The 21,245-nt window shown below is 40.7% G+C and overlaps 1 pseudogene; it reads right to left on the reverse strand.

Moving 5' to 3' along the window:
* Nucleotides 1–18,017: 18,017 nt before the first annotated feature.
* Nucleotides 18,018–20,590, reverse strand: LOC113607627 (growth factor receptor-bound protein 10 pseudogene; annotated as a pseudogene).
* Between the last annotated feature and the right edge of the window lie 655 nt (nt 20,591–21,245).

Below are 21,245 nucleotides of genomic sequence, written 5' to 3' on the forward strand. Positions count from 1 at the left end.
GGAATAAATAAGTGTGTAACAGACTGAGTCCTTAAAAGTAATGGATTTACTTAATATAGACCTCAGGAAACAAGTATTTTCTACATGCTCTTCCAGCTTCCAAAGAACTTCATTTGGAAAGCGATGATTAAATATATAGCATCTCCCCTGTAAGGAAGTTGTTCTGGTAAATCTGAAAAAGACATTAAGAACTAAATGGAAAGGGGGCTTCCCTGGTTGCGCAGTGGTTGAGAGTCCGCCTGCCGATGCAGGGGACACGGGTTCGTGCCCCGGTCCGGGAAGATCCCACATACCGCGGAGCGGCTGGGCCCGTGAGCCATAGCTGCTGAGCCTGCGCGTCCAGAGCCTGTGCTCCGCAACGGGAGAGGCCACAACAGTAAGAGGCCCGCTTACCACAAAAAATAAAAAAAAATTTAAAAATAAAATAAAAAAGAACTAAATGGAAAGGAATAGAGAGGAAACCGTGGGACTTTGTGGGATAAATACATAGCTACCATCAATTTAAAGGCTGGATGCTTAAAGGATTCAAAAGACTCTGTTATAGATACAGTACAGGGATGATTTATGAAAATAAGAGTAGGCCAGAAATATTTATGCAAATTAAAAACACTAATGTGTAGGAAAGTGTGAAAAAAATTGTTTTCATGGCTCAAAAAAGTCAAGCAGTTAATAGTCAGTTTTTGTTTTACTTCATTTTATACCTGAATACAGTTTTTTTCTCTTCCCTCTAAAGAAGAAGAAGGAGAAGAAGAGGAAGAACAAGAACAAAAACAAGAGGAGGGAGAAGAAGGGGGAGGGGAAGGGGAAGGGGGAGGGGAGGAGAAGGAGGGGGAGGGGAAGGGGAAGGGGGAGGAGGAGGTGGTCAAGCAGGGTCTCACATCATCTGTAACGTCATATATCTGGTCTATTGGTGCTATTGGGGCAACATAAACTGGAATGTTTCAGGGGGATGGGAAATATTACCAATAATATATTCGTAACACCCAGGACCAAACAAGACCTTGAACACATATTTCTCCTTCCACTATTCTCCTTCTCTTGTAACTTCCCTGTTAGAAGTTCACCAACACTGAATGCACAGGTTTGCCTGAGGCCAGCATTAACATGTGCAAAGCAAAGAGATAAGCACTAAACACCCACAACTAACAACAAGAAGGGGAGTATCCTGGGGACAATTAGAAAGGAGTTTGAAAGGAGGCAAATATCACTAGGCTACCATCTTGTCTCAATTTACACCTCTTGATTCAACACAGTGCTTGGTAGAACAATGGACAATTTTTGAAGCCTCTGTTTTTTAAAAAACGTGTGTAGTACAATGGCCTTTAATTAATGTGGTAACAGGGAGAAATAGCCTACTAGTCAAATTTCACAATTGCAATTTAGCACAAGTCCCCAAATTTGACAAAGATCAATGTTTTCTAGTATCATAGGTTTCATAAACAGATGAGAAAAATACACTTATCTGTAAATCTTAGGCAGGAAGGAGTGATATATTCTCATGTTGTAACATTATTTCCTCATAGAATTGGTTAGGGACTGTACTCAGCTTGTATATCCAATTCAGTCAGTAAAAATTCATCGATAGTCTGTTACTATTTGACAAAGTTTAGTGTAAGGACTTGAGCTAAAACCTCACAAACCCCAGCCTGCTTGATACTTTTTTCCTCTCCACCTTTTCAACTTCATCAAAAGTGATGCATTATAAACAGATATATTTATCTTCCAGCTAATCCCCAATGGATGGAATAAAGAGCTTGACACCAATTTTAAGCTTTTCTTTTTTTCCTCCCTAATCATTTATTGCAGAAGAAAAATAGCGCTACAAAAATGGATTTTTTACAGCAGGCTCAATAAATCCTTGGTGCATGTCTCGTATTCTCTGTCCCTCTGCAAACATGTTTCTATCAAGATTAATATTAAATTCAGTCCAAGGCTGAGCACCAGATTTGAGCAATGACAAATTCTTCACCATTTCCCTACAGATCTTTTACTTTTTCTAAGTTGAGAATTTCAATCCTGCCCTGGAAATAGACTAGTGGAAAAGCACACCTCTCACTGGATATAAGTCAGCTTTTTAAAACTCTGACACACTGATGTAACTGGACTTTTTGATGTGTTATTTGATCTTTCATCCTACTAATTTTGGGGGGACTTTCTGCAAAACTTAGATCATTCATAGTTGAGGTCTGGTCTGGTGTTTTGAAAGGAGAACAAAGAATGAGATGAATGTTTTTAGGTCAGTTGTTCCTAAACTTTGGATTTTGTCAGTAAAATATGTTAAAAAAAAAAAAAAAACCCTAGAGGATGAAAATAAGAGGCAGATTCAAATTGTGTCAAGTACAGACATACACTCACATAAAAACCCTCTTACTTGCTACTATTTCTTTAATTTCAGGATAAAAATCTCAGAATTAAAAAAAATAGTTTAAAAAATAGTTGGCTTTATGTAGAATTTTTTTCCTCTCATTTTGTTGCAGATTCATCCTGGTCATACAATAGTCTGCACCGCTGCTCTTGGGGACAATGACATCAGGCAAAGAAATAGAGCCCTTTGCTCACACAGTTCAAGACAGAGACCAATAGACCTGGCCTCTGATCCCAGGACTTTCCTTTGCTAAATAAATGACAATTTTACAAACTTGCCTCTTGAGCAAAAGGACTCATTTTCCCTTCAGAAGTTCATGAGTTCATTTACATTGAAAGATCATTCTAGAGATCAAAAAAGATTGTGAGGTACACTAACTAGGTAAAAGAACATTACTAATAGGTGTACCTGGTGGGTCGTCTTCTTAGTTATTGTTAGTTATTTAGACCAACTTTGATATGGTTCGCACTTGACTCATCACTAGAAATTGGAGATGAAGACAGTCTTCAGTCAAATTCTGACCATTGCCATGTGAGCTGCATAGAATTATTGTGGACATTTTAATTTATATCTATTTTATTAAGTTAACCATGAACCCAAAACACTGAATCACAAAGAAGCCCATTACAAAAAGCAATCTATCTTATTCCAGGCACAAAAATCCCATCCACCTCTTTGTATTCACACTTTGCTTTTTAAAAGAGTAGTTTTCCTCATTTTAACATTTATTCTTAGAATCCTCACCATGACCCTGATTTACAAGGCAATTTTTAGGTGACAAAAATTTCCTGAAGGCTTTCTGTTCTATTTTGGACTTGAACTATTTGAGCTAGGCAAAAACCTGCCTCAGGAAAGTAATTGTAACCAATTGATTACATTTTATTGAAATTAAGTGAATTCTGTGGGCGCCTGCTGAATGTAAGGCACTTCTGGAAAACGTTCCCTTATTTTTCATACTGTCTGTTCTGCTTGGAGAGAACAGTTTCTCTTATTTTATGTCCTTTTATTGGAGAAACTGTCTTCAATTCTCCCCCATTCAACAGTCTGAGTTTGGGATTTGAGTTGCATTACCTTGCGTCTCAGCCCTTCTCCACTGGATTCCCCTGAGGTTCTCTGGGTGAGTGGTCTCCTGTCAGGTGGTAGCCCTGGGATACTTTCCCAGTTTTGCTAGTCTAGAAAGATTGCAACCCAGCAGGTGAATAACTTTGCATCTGGAAAGCAGGGATTTAATTGCTGTGTTTTTGTTTGTAGATTCTTTAATTGGTTAGAATCTGTGGCCCATATGGATTTTCTTTAAAAATGACCAGGTAGGGCTTCCCTGGTGGCGCAGTGGTTGAAGGTCCGCCTGCCGATGCAGGGGACACGGGTTTGTGCCCGGGTCCGGGAGGATCCCGCGTGCCGCGGAACGGCTGGGCCCGTGAGCCATGGCCGCTGAGCCTGCGCGTCCAGAGCCTGTGCTCCGCGGCGGGAGGGGCCGCAGTGGCGAGAGGCCCGCGTACCGCAAAAAAAAAAAAAAAAAAAAAGACCAGGTATTTTACATGTTAATTTATTCTGGGGATGGAGGGGGATACTTTCAGTGACTTTGGACCTCTGAGAGGCCATGAAAATGCACCGTGATGGAGGTGTCATGTAAAGCAAAGGATGGAGGGTTCAGGTGTATAACTCTTCCGTTTCTAAATGGAGTATTTTGAGTATTCTGACCCCTAGTTTTTTATCCTGGTTAGTTTCAATCCTCTCCCCACTCACACACACAGAATCCCTATCTGCTGTTTTAATTTTTTTCCATTTGCACTTAACATCTTCTAATACACAATATAGTGTGTTTAGTTTTGGTGTTTATTTTTTGAGTCTTTCCCCACTCCTCACTCCCAGGATTAAACTATACAAATGAGGACATTTTTCTTGCTTTCTTCATATCTGAATTTTTAATACCTATGTAAGTTCCTGCCATGTGGTATGCATTCAATTATTTATGAATAGATACCTCTTTTCTCACTCATTACTAAATAGACAGTTTTTAAGATGAGATTTTGCATTTGTATTTTCAGTTCTCAGGACATTTAGCATACCATAGGAAAATGTTCAAGGTGAGAAATCAGGAGAAATATGGCGCGTATCTGTGGAAGGGTTCCCACCTGATACAAACCTGCTACAAACCTCAGTAACTGTGTTCTTCCCAAGTGAGATCTGTTCTCATCACTACACACCAGGCAGCCCACAATAAACAGATCAGAGTTGGCAAAAGAAAGAAACGTGTTTGCCAATCCTGAGCTAAGGTGACTTCAGTACTGCATGTAAGCTGAATGCTCTATTGGTGTACAGTGTCTTTTTAATTAAGGTATTTGGTTTCTAGACATAACCTGAGACTACCATATTGGCAAACAGATTTACCGCTGTTCTTTACAGCTTGGTGTCAAAGTTATTATTACCTTCAGAAAATGAGTTCAGGAGCCTTCCTTCTTTTTTTTAACTCTCTGAAATATTATGTATAAAATGGGGATAATTTATTTATTGATTTTTGCAGAAATTACCTCCTGAAACATCTGACCCAGCAGATCGACTTTTATTATTTGGAGGATAAAGTTTTATCTACTGAATTTTAAAAATTTTAATGGTTAAACATCAATTCTGGTTTCTACTTCTTCTTGAATCACATTTTTTGTAAATTTTATATATAACTAGAAAATTGGATAAATATAACAAGAAATAGATAATTTCTAAAAAGTAATACATTTATCTCAGTTTTTAATTATTATAAATTACTTCATAGTGTGCTCTTACTATTATCTGCATTGTATCTAATTGTGACCCCTCCCTAGTTCCTAATACTGTTTAATAGTACCTTTTCTTTCTTTTGTTGCTCAGTTGCATCAGAATTTTCCATTTTATTAATCAGTGTAAAGTAATAAAGCACCTTTGAATTTTGAACAATTATCTTTGTGTTCTATTTTATTAATTTGTACTCATATTTTTTTTCTGCCTTCTGATCTCTTTGGGTAAGTTATCCTTTAAAATTTTCCTTGAGGTAGACACTTACTTAGCTCATTCATTCTGTCTTACTTTTCCAATAAAGATTCTACCTTTATGTACATTCTCACAACTTTTAATATGAGGTATTTTCATTATTGCCCATTTCTAAATAATTGCTTAATTTCCATGATAAAATCTTTGACCCATGAGCTATTTATGTAACAGAGAAAAACAAAATCGGACTCCATGTTGGATCCCTTTCTTTTGCTTTAACCTTTGCTTTTCATTGCTTTTGTTATATAATCACTAAAAGGATGCTGTCTGTAGCTATAAGCATACAAAATGGTCTGCCTTGGGGAACCTTGCCCCTCTGCCTGAATGTTAAATCAAAGTGCCGTTGTTCAGCTCACAGGGAAACATCCTGACCCTGTCCACCTGTGAATGGCTGCAGGAAAGAAGAATTAACGCATCCCCTCCCTGAGGCTGGCCAAACCAGAAGTTATTTTGTAAGACTTACGACCTTTTTACTTTACTTCCTCACCTCCTCCCCCTCTCTGTTCCATAAAAGAAACTAGCATCCAGACCCTGATAAGATGATACTCTAGGACTCTAGTCTGCCATCTTCTTAGAAGTCTGGCTTTCTGAATAAAGTTGCTATTCCTTGCCTCAACAACTCGCCTCCCGATTTATTGGCCTGTGATGCAGTGAGCAGACCAAGCTTGGACTCAGTAACATTTAGGTGTGTGTTTCGTGTTTCCAGGTACATAGGTTCTTTTGGTTATTCTGTCATCATTTTCTAATTTATTGTTATCAGACATTGGGGGCTGTATGATATTAAAGCAGTATTAATTGCTGAAATGTGTTTTCTGGCCTAATACACGTGCTTAAAAGAAGCACTGTTTCTTTATATCCTCTGCCATTTTTTTTCTACTATTCTGTGTACTCCCTTCTTCTCAATTTCAACATCTGTTTGTACAGATGGGACATTAACACTCTCTCTGCTATCTGGGTTGCAAACATATTTTTCCAAATCTATTATTTTTCTATTGACTTTGTTGAAATTATCTTTTACCATATAAATGTTTTTACTTAATAATTATAGAGAGAAATTTGCTAATCTTTTCTTTTAATGCTTTTAGGATTCTATATTGCCCAAGAAGGATTCTAGCACCTTAAATGTACACAGAATCCTGTATGTTCTTTCTTTGTTTTTTAATTTATTTTTGGCTGCGCTGAGTCTCTGTTGCTGCTCATGGGCTTTCTCTAGTTGCAGTGAGCAGGGGCTACTCTTCGTTGCAGCGTGCAGGCTTCTCATTGCGGTGGCTTCTCTTGTTGCAGAGCATGGGCTCTAGGCACGTGGGCTTCAGTAGTTGTGGCACATGGACTTAGCTGCTCCACAGCATGTGGGATCTTCCTGGACCAGGGCTCAAACCCATGTCCCCTGCATTGGCAGGTGGATTCTTAACCACTGCACCACCAGGGAAGTTCCTCCTATATGTTCTTGAAGGGTTTTTATACATTTTTGTCAGGGTAAGATCCAGGTTTGAAGAATAAATTTCATATAATTTTAACTGTTAAAAGACTTTTTAAGAAAAAATGCAAACATAAACATGAAATTAGATACAAAGTTGAATATTTGTTCAAAACCTGAAAAGAAATCACAACAGAATAAAAATTTTAATATGTTGACAAATTCCTCAAACATTCCCCAAATCCAGAAAGATGACAATAGTAACTGACTACTTAACATTGCTCTATAGTGTTTTTATTTTCTTTCATATTTTCTTCACATTTTCTGATCACCTCTCAATATTATTGCCATTGCATAATAATTTTTACAGAGAGAATAAAAAGGAAAGTTAGTCTTCCTGTTAGTAGAGTCGATCAAAAATTGTTTTATTACTGATAGTTGAGATATGTAAAGCACATGAATTCAGACACAAATATCCTCACTATAGGACCACTGCATGGCTGTGATTTCAAACGGAAAATCTGAAAACACGCATTTCATTCAATTCTAGCAATGATAAAAAAAAATACGGTGCCTTTGTAGTCATATACACTGTATTCTCCTGTCAACGCTTGAGAAGAGAGAACTATCATTTTGACTATATTTGATATTTCAGTGAAAATCCCGTCTTCCACCATCAATTGTATACTGATGTTTGATGATTTGAAGAAGTTTCCATACATTGAGTTCTGGCTCCATATATTCCAAACCTTGTTTCTCCTCCACTCCCCTTGTTCTTTGTTGCCAAGCACAGTAGGATGTGATTAGAGTGTGGTACAAGCTGTGGTCCCGTGTCTAGTGAGAAAATGCTGAGTGGGTCAGTGCGGTAGGCAGTGTTAGCTTCCTGGAGGCTGGTCCTACCTACATTGGGCCGATTACCAATAACTTAACACAAAATAATTACAAATCACAGACATACATCCCCCTAAGCCTAAACTAAATAAACTTAAACTTATTCAAACTCCCCTCTGCCAAATCCTATAAACCATTGTGGGTTTTTTTTTCCAGTGCCATCTGATAAGAAAGATGTAGAAAGAAAAGGAAGAGTGAAAAATATAGTGACCAACTCGTCCCAGTTTGCCAGGAACTTTGCTGATTTTAGCACTGAAATGTCCAGGTCCCTGTAGCTCTTTCAGTCCTGATATCAGGCAGGACCCTGTTGGACTCCTGGGTACAAAAGCCTTTCTGTGTCCCCCATTTCTTGATTAGGGGAAATAAGCTTCATTCAGCCTCCATGACCTTCCCTGAGTTCCAATCGGGAAGGTTCAAACAGTTGCTAATAAGGGAAGGGAGGTGATGCGGAGACAAGGGAGCAACAGTCAAAAGAAACAATGGTGCAGCTTCGGGCAGGGTCCTGGCCCCCCCTTAAGGGATACACAAAACAACATCTTTGAGCTGTTTTGCAGATACTGAATCCCCCGCCAGGTGGGAGAAGTTAACTGTATGCTGCCCACAAGCACATAGACCCCAGACGGGTTGGAACCAAAAGGTTGATAATGCTCACTCCCGCTTACCTCACCACCAACCAATCAGAAGAGTGTCCATGAGCTGATCACGCCCTCTTTGAACCATTACTATAAAACTCCTCACTACCCCCTCCAGGTCAGGACACACAGTTTTGAGAGCATTAGCCTGCTGTGGCCCCTTTGCCTGGCGAAGCAATAAGGCTATTCTTTTCTACTTCACCCAAAACTCTGTCTCTGAGATTTAATTCGGTGTCAGGGTACAGAGGCTGGATTCAGCTTCAGTCCCTCCTGGGCAAATGGGCGGGCTGCTTGCTGTAAGGGAGAAGAGACAGTAGAGTTAACCGTTGGTGGATAAAAAAACTTTGCTTTATGACCCTATGGGCACAATGGTGGGGTCTTTCCTAGGGAGTTAGAAGCAGCCCAATCAAGAGACGGGCTTACGTTCAAGTTAGGGGCTGAAGCTCAAGTTCCAGTAGCTTCCCAATATATAAGCATTTACATTTACATTTAAATCTTGTACCTATCTTTGATTTTTGTCTTTAAGTTGTGACTTTATCTGATATATATTTTCAACTTGCATTCTTTATTTTTTCTTGTCTTCCTCCCCCTGGCTGCTCCTAAGATGGTTTGCAATGTTTCTGTGTCAGCATTCTGTGACTCAGGTACCCCCTTTCAAGTCCCCATGTGGCAAGGGCTCCAGGATGGATGGAAGATGATGCAGTTTCTCGCCACCCTGCCCCCACAGGCTAGTAGAGTGGAAGCAGAGTCCACCTCCCACTGAGGCACCTGGAGTAAGCCCCTGTGCCCCTGAGAAGTCCCAGCCTCAGGGACCCTTAGGGCCCACGGTCTCCCTCAGCATCCCCTTAGGATCTTAGTGTCAGGGAGCCCAGACTCTCACTCAGGCCCCATGTCCATGCTGCTCAGGGGACCCCAATTTCCAGCAGTCCCTTTATGTACAGGATCTGCTGCTTTGCTTATCTATGCTGCAGAAACCTCTGAGGCTCATTTCCAGGAAGTCACACAGTTCATGAAAGAGGAAGGACAATTTTGTTTTGGTTTCCAGTTCTGTTATAAATCAAGATAACAAGCCTCATCGGCACCTATGTGTGTGTGTGTGTGTGTCTTGTCTGTCTCTGTGTGCATACGTGTCTATTAGATTATGATACTAGACAACCATATATAAAATACGTGTGCATAACTGGATCAATAGATGATATGATGCTAGACAATAGAATTCATTACGTAAATATATTTATTTACGTAATATTACACTGCCTTCTGCCACAAAGGATTTGCATACTTTGCCTTAATATTAGTTCATACTTAAGAATATTTATGTAATCTAATGCAAACAAAAGATAAATGTTTCTCAAACCAAATGGAACAGCTATCTCCTGCCATCGTCTGTAACACATTTCTGCCTGTTAAGTGCCAGTGGGATGACTGTGGATGCTTCAAGAGCCGGAGTCAGTTCTGTCATGGGAAACATACAGGGAAGAGCTCAGTATGGGTCCCCTAGGACTTGTCTTCAGTTTTTTGGTTCAACCACTAGATATTATAAGCTTTGCCAGAGATGTTGAGGTTGGGGCTGTCATTTACACTTGCCATACTCGGGAGAGGCTGAAACATAAATGCAAATGCCAATGTACTCAGTTGCAGTGGGTACTGCATTTGGCCGGGTAACCAGCATGGGTCACCCACCACGTCTCAATGGACAATCTGCTCCGAAGACCTCACTAGGAATCAGAATTTTCCAAGAGAGCAAAGAATATCAAAGGACGGATGGGGCATTTCAACTAGCATAGAGCATGGAAATGGCATGGCATTAAGCCACCATGTCCAGGTTCTAATTTTTGTTCCAGTACTTAGAGTCATGTGGTCTTTAGCAGAGACTTTATTCTCCCCGAGCCTCTTCTATCCTCTTCTGTATAATGGGGATGATAAGTGGGGTGGTTCTGAAGAATAAATGCTCTAGCTTGTCCCAAATATTATCTCATTTCATATTCACAACCGTTCTACAACGTCAAGACCATTGGACTGGCTTTACCAACGAGAAGAGAAAGTACCAGACCTCATGATCCCAGTTAGAGGACACACTGGAATTCAATGCTAGGTCTCTGACTGCCCATCCTTCTTCCAGCTCTTCCCATGACACTCTTGGCCTCTCCTTGAAGAACATGGTAGTAGGAGGCCATTAGGTAATGTCATTTTTTACTGCCCACATCGGTATTTCAGAGAGTATAAGAACATAGTGATTTGCCCCTGTCATAAACATCTACAAAAAAAGCGCCATGATAAATTTTCTCCTCCTGATACCCCAGCAGCCTTGATCAGGGCAGTATATTAAACACATTTTCCAGCTGTTTCTATGATTTCATTATCATAGCAGGTGGGAAAAGAGAGTCCCACAAGACCTCAGGGACCTGTTAGATGCCCCATCAAAATTTCATGGAGTACTTAATTAAAATTTTCATAATTTTTAATCCAGATGAAGGAAGACATTCAGAGAGGTGTAAATAAATTGCTAAATTGGAACACAAATTGGGTGAAAAGGAATTCCAAAGTTTATTAAATAATTATCACCATCTCTCCCCACTCACCAATTCATCCTTGCTTATTATAAACCTTTAAGGAACCTTAAAATATTAGCCTTTTTGGCCACCAAAATATGGCATTCCTAGAAATTATGTGTTTGTGTGTTCCTTTTATGCATGAAAATTAGAATGTTGTGCCTTATTAGTGACACGTGGGACTTGTCACTGTAAAATCTGGGCTAGGATATGAACTTCCCTATGTATGATCTCTCTAACCTTGAACAAGTTTCTTCACTCCTTTGGGGTCATTTATAAATGGGCCCAATGGTTTTATCTTACCAGGCTGTTTCAGAGCATAAATAAATTAGCAGATGTTAACATAATTAATTTAATAGTATAAACATGTATTCTATCTGCAAAAATGCCTACAGGGGAGGGTGGGTATGGATGCAGGTGTGGTTTCTGTTTGGAGTGGGAAAGTGTAAGACAGGACTGTTCAATTAAGGAAAAAAGCACACACACACATATACACAGGTGTTGATGTCCCATCAAGCTGGATTAAAACCATGACTTTATTACATACTAGCAAGATTCTTAATCTATCTGAGACTCCAATGTATAAAATGAGCTTAATACCTACATTAAAAATTTGTGGATATAAAATTGCACGATGGCCAGGAATAGACGCAGGTCGACATAGAGATGCAGGGCTGGGCAGGGGGAGAATTTGACGATCCCCATCTTTCCCCCTTCAGTTCCTCCTCCAAACACAAGCTGCGGGAATGCAATGATGTACCAGGAAGAGAAAGCGTGGGACAGCCACCATGAAAAGCTTTGATTTCTTCCCCTTTCTATTGCTGCTTCTCTCTCCTTGGGACTTGTGCTAAGAGCCTGAACTGTACAATTTCATATCACTTAAGAAAGAAGAGATATTAGACAGTTCAAGGGGCAGCCACTTGGCAAACATGAGAGCCTGTTCTAAGACATCTTTATAAGCTCTGTCCCCATCGGGGCGCTCCGCAGAGCTGCCCTCCTGCAGAGCTAACGGAGGCTTCAAGACCAGGCTGCTTGTGTCCCATGGCAGCAATTAGAGAAGCTGCCTTCCAACGCAGGGTTTTATTTTATCCTGTGATTGCTAGGGAAAGCTACAAACAGCATCCAGCAGGCAGTGATAGCATTACCTGCTATCATTGTCAATTTCTATTTCATTTATGTTCAGCTGCCTTAAATGCTGGAAAAGCAGTTTTACTTAAAAGGCTGGGCTCTGCACTTCCAGGTTTATCAGAATAAAGCAGAAATCAGGTGTGTTAGTTTTAAGGGCACAGGGAAAAACACAGTTTGGTGGCAAGAGGTTTTGAATTATAGTGGGCAAAGATAGCCAAGTTCAGCTTAAGACTTTAAACATCCAAATCGGTGCATTTAAAATGAATGCCCCCATAGCCTCCATCTGCACTCTCATGCCTTTTGTTATCAACATAAAGCAAGCTGCTCAGCAGTAGTTCTCATAAATTCCAAGGATTAAACCGCACAGATTGCATTTGGGATTCAGTAGCACGTTCTGAGAATGAACAGTGTTTTTGTCTGGATACTTTTCAATAGTAGCAGGAGCAATTATTGGTTTTTGAGAATTTAATTTGGAAGTGATAATAGTTATTTATTGAGTACTTTAATGTACTAGGTAGAAACCATTCAAGGACTGTATATACTATTTCATTTAATTCTCACAAAACCATATAAGATATGTAATATTAAGGATGAAGAAATCGAGACTCAGAGAGATAATTAACTTGCCAAAAATCCAATAACTAGTAAATAGTAGAGATACAGAACTTAAGAAAGAGGAAATATTAGAGATTCAAGGTGACAGCAGATCTTTCACACTCAAAAAACCATATCTTTTCCACCTGGCCTCACCTCTGATATATACAAACTAAATATTGCCATATTTCTCCAAGTATAAGATGACATCAATTGTAAGATGCACCTTCATGTATCACAAAGGAAAATAAATCTGCCAATTAAACTGATAATTCCAAGACACATTCTGATTTCAGAAATGTAAAAATGTAGGGGAAAGAAGTACCTTTTAAGATTCATGAAAAATAGTCATTTAAAAGCTAGATGGACATATAAAGAACTAAGAAATAATATGATGGCCTGCCTTGAGGTCAAGCAGATGGGATACAAGGCATATTCTGGTTATGTCCAAAGCCAAGGATAAAATTCAGGTGGAGAGTCACTGTCACTGTTTCAGCACTTCTGCCTGAAGGTGGCAGTGCAGGCCACTGGATATGGCCTTTGGCCGTCCTGGGGTACAGGTTTCAAAGGAGGACCAGGAACAGATGGGAAACTTGTTTTCACAGCATTAATTTTTATCAGCCACTTCTGTGCTGGTTCAAACCTCAGTATCATTTCCGTCCCATTTCCCTCTCTTTTCCTGTTTTCTAGTGTCTTCTTTCTCCCCATTAACTCTTTTTCTACCCATATTTTCAAAGTCCAAAACAGGTAGACTTGGAAGGGAAACAAAAGCATCCTTCTTTTCCATCAAAAGTTAAATCAGAAGTTTGGGAGTTAGCTAAAGAGAAGGAAGCAGTGCCTTGATCATTCTATTTTTCTAGGATGTTCTGGTGTCTTGATTATGTCTATCTGGAGAATATTCTAGATATAATCTCAAAATAGAGATTATTCTATCTGGAATATATTTCTCAGGTAGGTCTTCCAACCTCTTGATGTAGCTGGTGATCAAATCTATTTGTATAACTTTCTTCCTAGAATCTTCAGATACCTCTCCAAGGCCCATAGAATGAAGTCTGAGCATGTAAACCTGATGCTAGACCACTTCCCCTACTTCCTTACCTACCACTTATGCCAGGCTCTGGCTACCTGAGTACACCTGTGAACACAGTGTCCATTCCCAAACCAGGAATCTCCTTGAAATGTTCTTACCCCTATTCTCTGCCCATAGAACATGCTCATTCTTCAAAACTAAGTTCTGGTCCTTAAGCCTTTTCTCACTTAAACCTCATTGCCCTCCACATACAGTCCTTAGCAACTCTCTGTGCCTACGTTCATTGATAGCTGGTTGTTTCATTAGCTATCATGGTGGCAGTATTTCTCCCTGCCTTATTTATGTCTGTATCCCAAGCACCTAGCATAGGGCTGGGGTTATAGTGAATATTCAATTGATATTTATTGTATGAATGATTGAATGCCTCTTTTCTAAAATATATATCAGAACTGATATTCCCTGGGGAAGTTATTTTTAACTTTTGCACATTAAAATCACCTGGGAAACTTTTACAACTCCTGATATTCAGATCATGAAATCGGAAGCTCTGAGGGTGGGGCCCAGGCATCAGTACCTTTTAAGGCTCCCCAGGTGATCCCAAGGTACAATCAACATTGAGAATCACTGTCATGGCAGTGGTTCCCAAGTTGTGGTACTATGATCATCAGTCTCAACATTAGTCTCATCTTCTTTGAAATGAAAAATACTGGCACCAACACCAAACTATAGAATCAGAAAGGTGGAGAGGAGGGTGATAAATATCTGTGTTTTAACAATCCCTTCAGGTGATGTATACTAAAGTTTGAAAAGCACTGTCCTAGAAGTTTACTTGAAATAAATCTACACAGCTGAGTAAATGAATCCTTCCCTCTCTTTTTTTCTGATTTGATTCTGGCCTCTATTTCTTCCATACAGCCATGCTTACAGACAAATGACAAACTCATTTTAGTTGACTTTTTCTAACTTAATTTGGTCTTGTGATCAACATCACTTTGTAGTAAAATAGCTTGAGAAGATATTTTATATGCTTTTTCAATTCTTAAAACAACCAGGGAAGTATTATTCTCCTGGCTGTTTTTCAGCTTAAACAACCTAATCTTATACCTAAAGAAACTAGAGAAAGAAGAACAAAGAAAACCCAACGTTAGTACAAGGAAAGAAATCATGAAGATCAGAGCAGAAATACATGAAATAGAGACCTGAAAAACAATAGAAAATATCAATAAAACTAAAAGCTGTTTCCTTGAAAAGATAAAGAAAATTGATAAACCTCTAGCAGATGCATCAAGTAAAAAAAAAAAAGGGAGAGGGCCCAAATCAATAAAATCAAAATTAAAAAGAAGTCCCCACCAATACCACAGAAATACAAAGGAGGATAAGAGACTACTATGAACAACTATATGCCAATAAAATGGACAACCTAGAAGAAACAGGTAAATTCTTAGAAAAGTATAATCTCCCAAAACTGAACTGGGAAGAAACAGAAAATGTGAACAGACCAATAACCAGTATTGAAATTGAATCAGTAATTTTAAAAACTCCCAAAAAACAAAAGTCCAGGACCAGATGGCTTCACAGGTGAATTCTACCAAACATTTAGAGAAGAGTTAACACCTATCCTTCTGAAAATAGTCCAAAAAATTGCAGAGGAAGGAACATTTCTGAACTTATTCTATGAGATAAGCATCACTGGATAACAAAACCAGACAAAGATACCACAAAAAAAGAAATTACAGGCCAATATCACTGATAAAAATAGATGCAAAAATCCTCAACAAAATACTAGCAAATTGAATGCAACAATACATTAAAAAGATCATACACCATAATCAAGTAGAATTTATCCCAGGGATGCAAGGATTTTTCAGTATCCACAAATAAACCAATTCAATACACCACATCAACAAATTGAAGAATAAAAACTATATGAGCATCTCAATAGATGCATAAAAAGTTTTGATAAAGTTCAATATTCATTTATGATAAAAACTCTCCAGAAAGTGGGCACAGAAGGAACATACCTCAATGTAATAAAGGCCATATATGACAAACCCACAGATAACATCATAATCAATGGTAAAAAGCTGAAAGCATTTTCTCTAAGATCAGGAACAAGACAGGGATGTCCACTCTCACCACTTTTATTCACCAGTTTTGGAAATCCTAGCCACAGCAATCAGAGAAGAAAAACAAATAAAATAAACCCAAACTGGAAAGGAAGAAGTAAAACAGTCACTGTTTGCAGATGACATGATACTATACATAGAGAATCCTAAAGATGCCACCAGAAAACTACTAGAGCTCATCAATGAATTCAGTAAAGTTGCAGGATACGAAATTAATACACAGAAATCTGTTGCATTTCTATGCATTAACAACACTAGCAGAAAGAGAAATTAAGGAAACAATCCCATTTACCATTGCATCAAAAAGAATAAAATGCCTAGGAATAAACCTACCTAAGGAGGCAAAATACCTGTACTTGGAAAACTATAAGACACTGATGAAAGAAATTGAAGACTACACAAACATGGAAAGATATACCGTGTTCTTGGATTGGAAGAATCATTTGTCAAAATGACTATACTACCCAAGGCAATCTACAGATTAATGGAATCCTTATCAAAATACCAATGACACTTTTCAAAGGACTAGAACAAATAATTTTAAAATTTGTATAGAAACCCAAAAGACCCCAAATAGCCAAAACAACCTTGAGAAAGAAGAACAAAGCTGGAAGAATCACTCGCTCCCTGACTTCAGTGTATACTACAAAGCTACAGTAATCAAAACAATATGGTATTGGCAAAAAAAAAAAACAGACACATAGATCAATGGAACAGAATAGAGAGCCCAGAAATAAACCCACATATTTATGCTCAATTAATCTACGACAAAGGAAGCAAGAACATACAATGGGGAAAAGACAGTCTTCTCAGTAAGTGGTGCCAGGAAAACTGGACAATTACATGTAAAAGAATGAAACTAGAACATTCTTTAACACCATATGCAAAAATAAGCTAAAAATGGATTAAATACCTAAATGTAAGACTAGGTACTATAAAACTAGAGGTAAACATAGGCAGAACACTCTTTGTCATAAATCACAGCAATATCTCTCTGGATCCAAGTAAAGGAAATAAAAGCAAAACTAAACAAATGGGACCAAATTAAACTTAAAAGCTTTTGCACAGCAAAGGAAACAACTTACTGAACAGGAGAAAATCTTTGCAAATGATTTGATGGTTAAGGGGTTAATATCCAACATATATAAATGGCTCATACAACTCAACATCAAAAAAACCCCAAACAACCCAATAAAAAATGGGCAGAAGAATTGAATGGATGTTTTTCCAAAAAAGGAAATGCAGATGGACAACAGGCATGTGAAAAGATGTTCAATATCGCTACTCATCAGGGAAATGCAAATCAAAACCACAATGAGATATTACCTCACACCAGTCAGAATGGCTATCTTAAAATAAAACACAAATAACAAATGTTGGTAGGATGTGGAGAAAAGAGAATCCTCGTACACTGTTGGTGAGAATGTAAATTGGTACAGTCACTGCGGAAAACAGTATGGAGTTTTCTCAAAAAACTAAAAATAGAATACCATATGATCCAGGAATTCCACTCCTGGGTATATATCTGAAAGAAACAAAACCACTAATTCGGAAAGATACATACACCACAATGTTTACAGCAGCATTATTTATAATTGCCAGGGTAAGGAAGCAACCTAAGTGTCCATCAACTGATGAATGGATAAAGATGATGTGATATATATACATATATATATCACATATATGTATCACATATATATGTATGTACATATCACATATATATGTATATACATATACAATGGAATACTACTCAGCCATAAAAAGAATGAAATTTTACCATTTTTGGCAACATGAGTGGACTTGGAGGGCATTATACTAGGTATAATAAGTCAGGTAGAGAAAAACAAATACTGTATGATATCACTTATATGTGGAATCTAAAAAATACAACCAACTAGTGAATAAAACAAAAAAAAAGCAGACTCACAGACATAGAGAACAAACTAGTGGTTACCAGTGGGGAGAGGGAAGGGGGAAGGGGCAATATAGGGGTAGGGGGAAAAAAGAAGGATTATTATGGGACTATATGAAATCATGTGTGTGAGACTTTTGAAAACTGTAAAGCACTATAGAATCTAAAGAATCTTTCATTCAATTAAAAATAAACAAATAGAATCAAAAAACAGAAAACAGAAACAGACAAAAAAGTAGTTTTATGTTATGTGTTTTTAAAACACAATTTAAACAATAAAAATAAATAAAGGAACGGGAGGCAACTGGCGGGGAGTTAAATTTTAGCTCTGCTTTTTTTTTTTTTTAACATATCAGTTTTAATTGTCAAGATTATTCCAGGGTGAGTGTTCATTTCCAATCACTTCTCTCCAGCTTGTGTTCCTCCATGGCCCAGCCAAGAACATCATTCCAGTTTATTCTCGAGTCTGCTGTCTTCCAACCTCCCCGATGAGGCCAGCGAGAGGGGCGCGGCCCTGCTGGACCTGCAGCAGCAAATCATCGTCAAGTCCAACAAACCAGTCGATCGTGGTCGTGGTCGGTCAGCACCGAACATACCCATCTTGCTTCGAGCCCCAAGGTGCAGACAGACGTGTGTTCTGAATGATGCACAGACCTCTTCACTCCAGTGTCGGCGTCCTCCAGCCTGCAGCCAGGGTAGACCTGAAGTCATGAGGCTACGCCGATGCAGTGGTGCTTCAGTCTGCAAGGCAGGACCCCTTTGTTCAGCTGGTAAAAGTCAACAAGCTGGATCAGGTCAGAGAATTTGGTGTTCCCGTCGTCAAGCCTGAAGAAGGTCTGCCCGTCAACCTCGCAAGGTAAGATCTGGACATTTTTAATTTTCTGATGATGACACAATGTGAGGACAAATGCCTTTGTGTTTTTTTGTTTGTTTGTTTTTGCGGTACGCGGGCCTCTCACTGCTGTGGCCTCTCCCGTTGCAGAGCACAGGCTCCGGACGCGCAGGCTCAGCGGCCATGGCTCACGGGCCCAGCCACTCTGCAGCATGTGGAATCTTCCTGGACCGGGACACGAACTTGTGTCTCCTGTGTCGGCAAGCGGACTCTCAACCACTGCGCCACCAGGGAAGCTCGACAAATGCCTTTGGATTACTCTGGCTGTCACGGAGGAGAAAAAGCCCATCCACAAGCCCCTGCTGCTTAATGATCCGGTGTGACTCCTCCCTGGAGATCCTGCCGTGAAACCAGTGCTGCGTCCTGTGAATCACTGTACCTTGGCTGGAAGGGTGGAGGGGGCTTTGGCTCTCGAGGATATTCATCCGCTTGCTTCGCTTCCTCCAGGCGTGGCCTTTTTCCAGGGCTGCACTCTGAGCCTCAGCCGGATTCTCGATCACTCTTCCCGTTTGCCCAGAAAAATCCATGGCCACAAGGGAGTTCTCAGAGACACTGCGCACTGGAGTTGAGAAGGGGGACAGCACGGCCTTCCTCTGATGAGGGATTCTGTAGTTCTGGTAAAGGAGCATTACATACTTGAGGAGCCTGAAGGCCGTCATCCAGCACGTCCGGCTCTGCTGGTCCTCGGCACAGAGCAACTGCAGCTCCTTGGCTTCGTTCCTGACTCTGTTTGGCTTTATGCAGAAGCCGTAGTCCGTGGGGGCACCGTACTGCTTCCTTCCGGCCATCAGGGAGAAGATGCGGCTGTCCTCCAGGTCGGCCAGCAGCTGCAAGTGTCTGGGCTCCTTTGAAGCTCCCTTTGTGGAGCAATAGAGGCTGGATCGCGGCAAACACACGTACAGCTTCTTCCACGACTTCCTTCCCAGCTCCTTCACGTGCAAAATCCCTTGAATCTCAGGACAACTACTGGAGTTTAAAAAATTCTGCAAAAGCTGGGTCTGACTGCCGTTTGACTGCTGGCACCATCTGTTCTGGGAAGAAATTCGTGGGATTTTTTAAAAACTCGTATTTTGCATAATTCTTCCTGAATAAAAAATTACTTTCACTTGCCATGCTGCTCTCTACCTGGACCACAAGCTCATGGTCTTCCAAGCACCCTTCTAATCCCAGGTGCGGGTAATGCTCCACCAGAGTCCAGCTGTTGTCGTCCACACAGTGACTTCTGTAAACCAGCAACTGGCACAGGTCCCTGGCTGTCGTGTCCGCCAGAATCTCCACCACTTTGCTCGTCCCGTCTTCGCTAAAGACTAACATCCTGCTTCGCAGTAGCCGGGCCAGGAGGTAAGGAGCCCGGCGTGAGCGCAGTGGGGGCTCCCGGGGCCGCAGAGCTCGGGGAAGGGGTCGGGGACGGCCGGCGGAGACGACGTCCTCAACTGCTGGTCCTCCTGCTGCAGGCGGCTTGGTGATTCGCCAGCCGTTCAGGCGGCGCTGGGAAGCCGGGTCCTGCCAGATTTCCAGGACGGCGAGGAGATGTCTGCTCCACCTGGTCCTGGTAGTATGGATGGTGCAGAAAGGAATCTGGGCCGACCGCTAAAGCCATCGGTTCCTTCCTGCCGTCTTCAAATCGCGTGGACTGGGCCGCGGCACCTGTCGGGGTTTTTCTGGGGCTCTGGGTGTCTGGTGGCCGCCTGGCTGGACCGAGAGGACCCAGGTGAGAAGCGGCGGCCGGTCACGGTCACGGGGCCGTCGCCCCCCGCAGCCCCCTCCTCGGGCTCAGCATGGTGCCCAACTCCAAAGCTGCCGCAGCGCCGCTCCCGGCCGCCTCCGCCTGGCCGCCCGCGACCCTCGGCGCGGCCGGGGCGGCGCGGGTCCAGCGGGGCGAGGGCGGCGCGCAGGGCTGTCCCGGCCCCCGCGCGCTGCCGCCCGGGGGCCGCGCGCAAACTTTGGGCTTCGCGCGGGGCTCCACGGCCTCCGAGCGCCCAGCCCGCCGCTGCGCGCCGCTCGCGTCCCTCCCTGCCTCCTCCCATAGCTCTGCTTTTGACAAATGACTTTACCTTTTTTGTTTCAGTTTTCTTACTTATTGAGGCAATTGACCTAAATAATCTTTAAGGTCCTTTCCAATTCTAAACGCCAGCTGCATAGCTATGGGGGCATGTCTTAGCCATTGACTCTGAATAAGACAAAGTTCTCTATAGAACAAAATTTTGACTTCCAAAAAATCCCTCTGCTATGCCCAATAGTATCAGAGAGAGAATCAATTCACACTTGGTGCTTAGTGATCAGCTTCTCACAAAGTAATTCATGCTGGAATAACATGATTATAATTTGAAAAAGGATAATGTTTATCTTAAGGTAAATGAGTACCTGATTATTAAATATTCATATTGTGTTCATTGTATTTTTGATCGTTAATCTTTATTGTCTGTGTGCGAGAAAAACTAGAGCAAAGGTCACTAAAAGAAAGATAATTGTTTTAGAAATTATCCTAATGTCAAATGAAGACGGTCTGAAAGAAGGAAGTGATAGAGAGATGAAAAGGAAGGAATAGAGATGAGAAATGTTGAAGGTGAAGCTTGGTGGGCATTAGGAATGTACCAAAGGTGCTTCTGAGACTTCAGTACAAATGGATTAGGGTAACAATGATACAGTCAATATTTGTAGAAAGGATGGTAACTATGTTGA

Source organism: Aethalodelphis obliquidens, unplaced genomic scaffold (assembly GCF_003676395.1).
Source record: "Aethalodelphis obliquidens isolate GAN/ISIS:26980383/991018 unplaced genomic scaffold, ASM367639v1 scaffold49, whole genome shotgun sequence".
Classification (NCBI taxonomy): domain Eukaryota; kingdom Metazoa; phylum Chordata; class Mammalia; order Artiodactyla; family Delphinidae; genus Aethalodelphis; species Aethalodelphis obliquidens.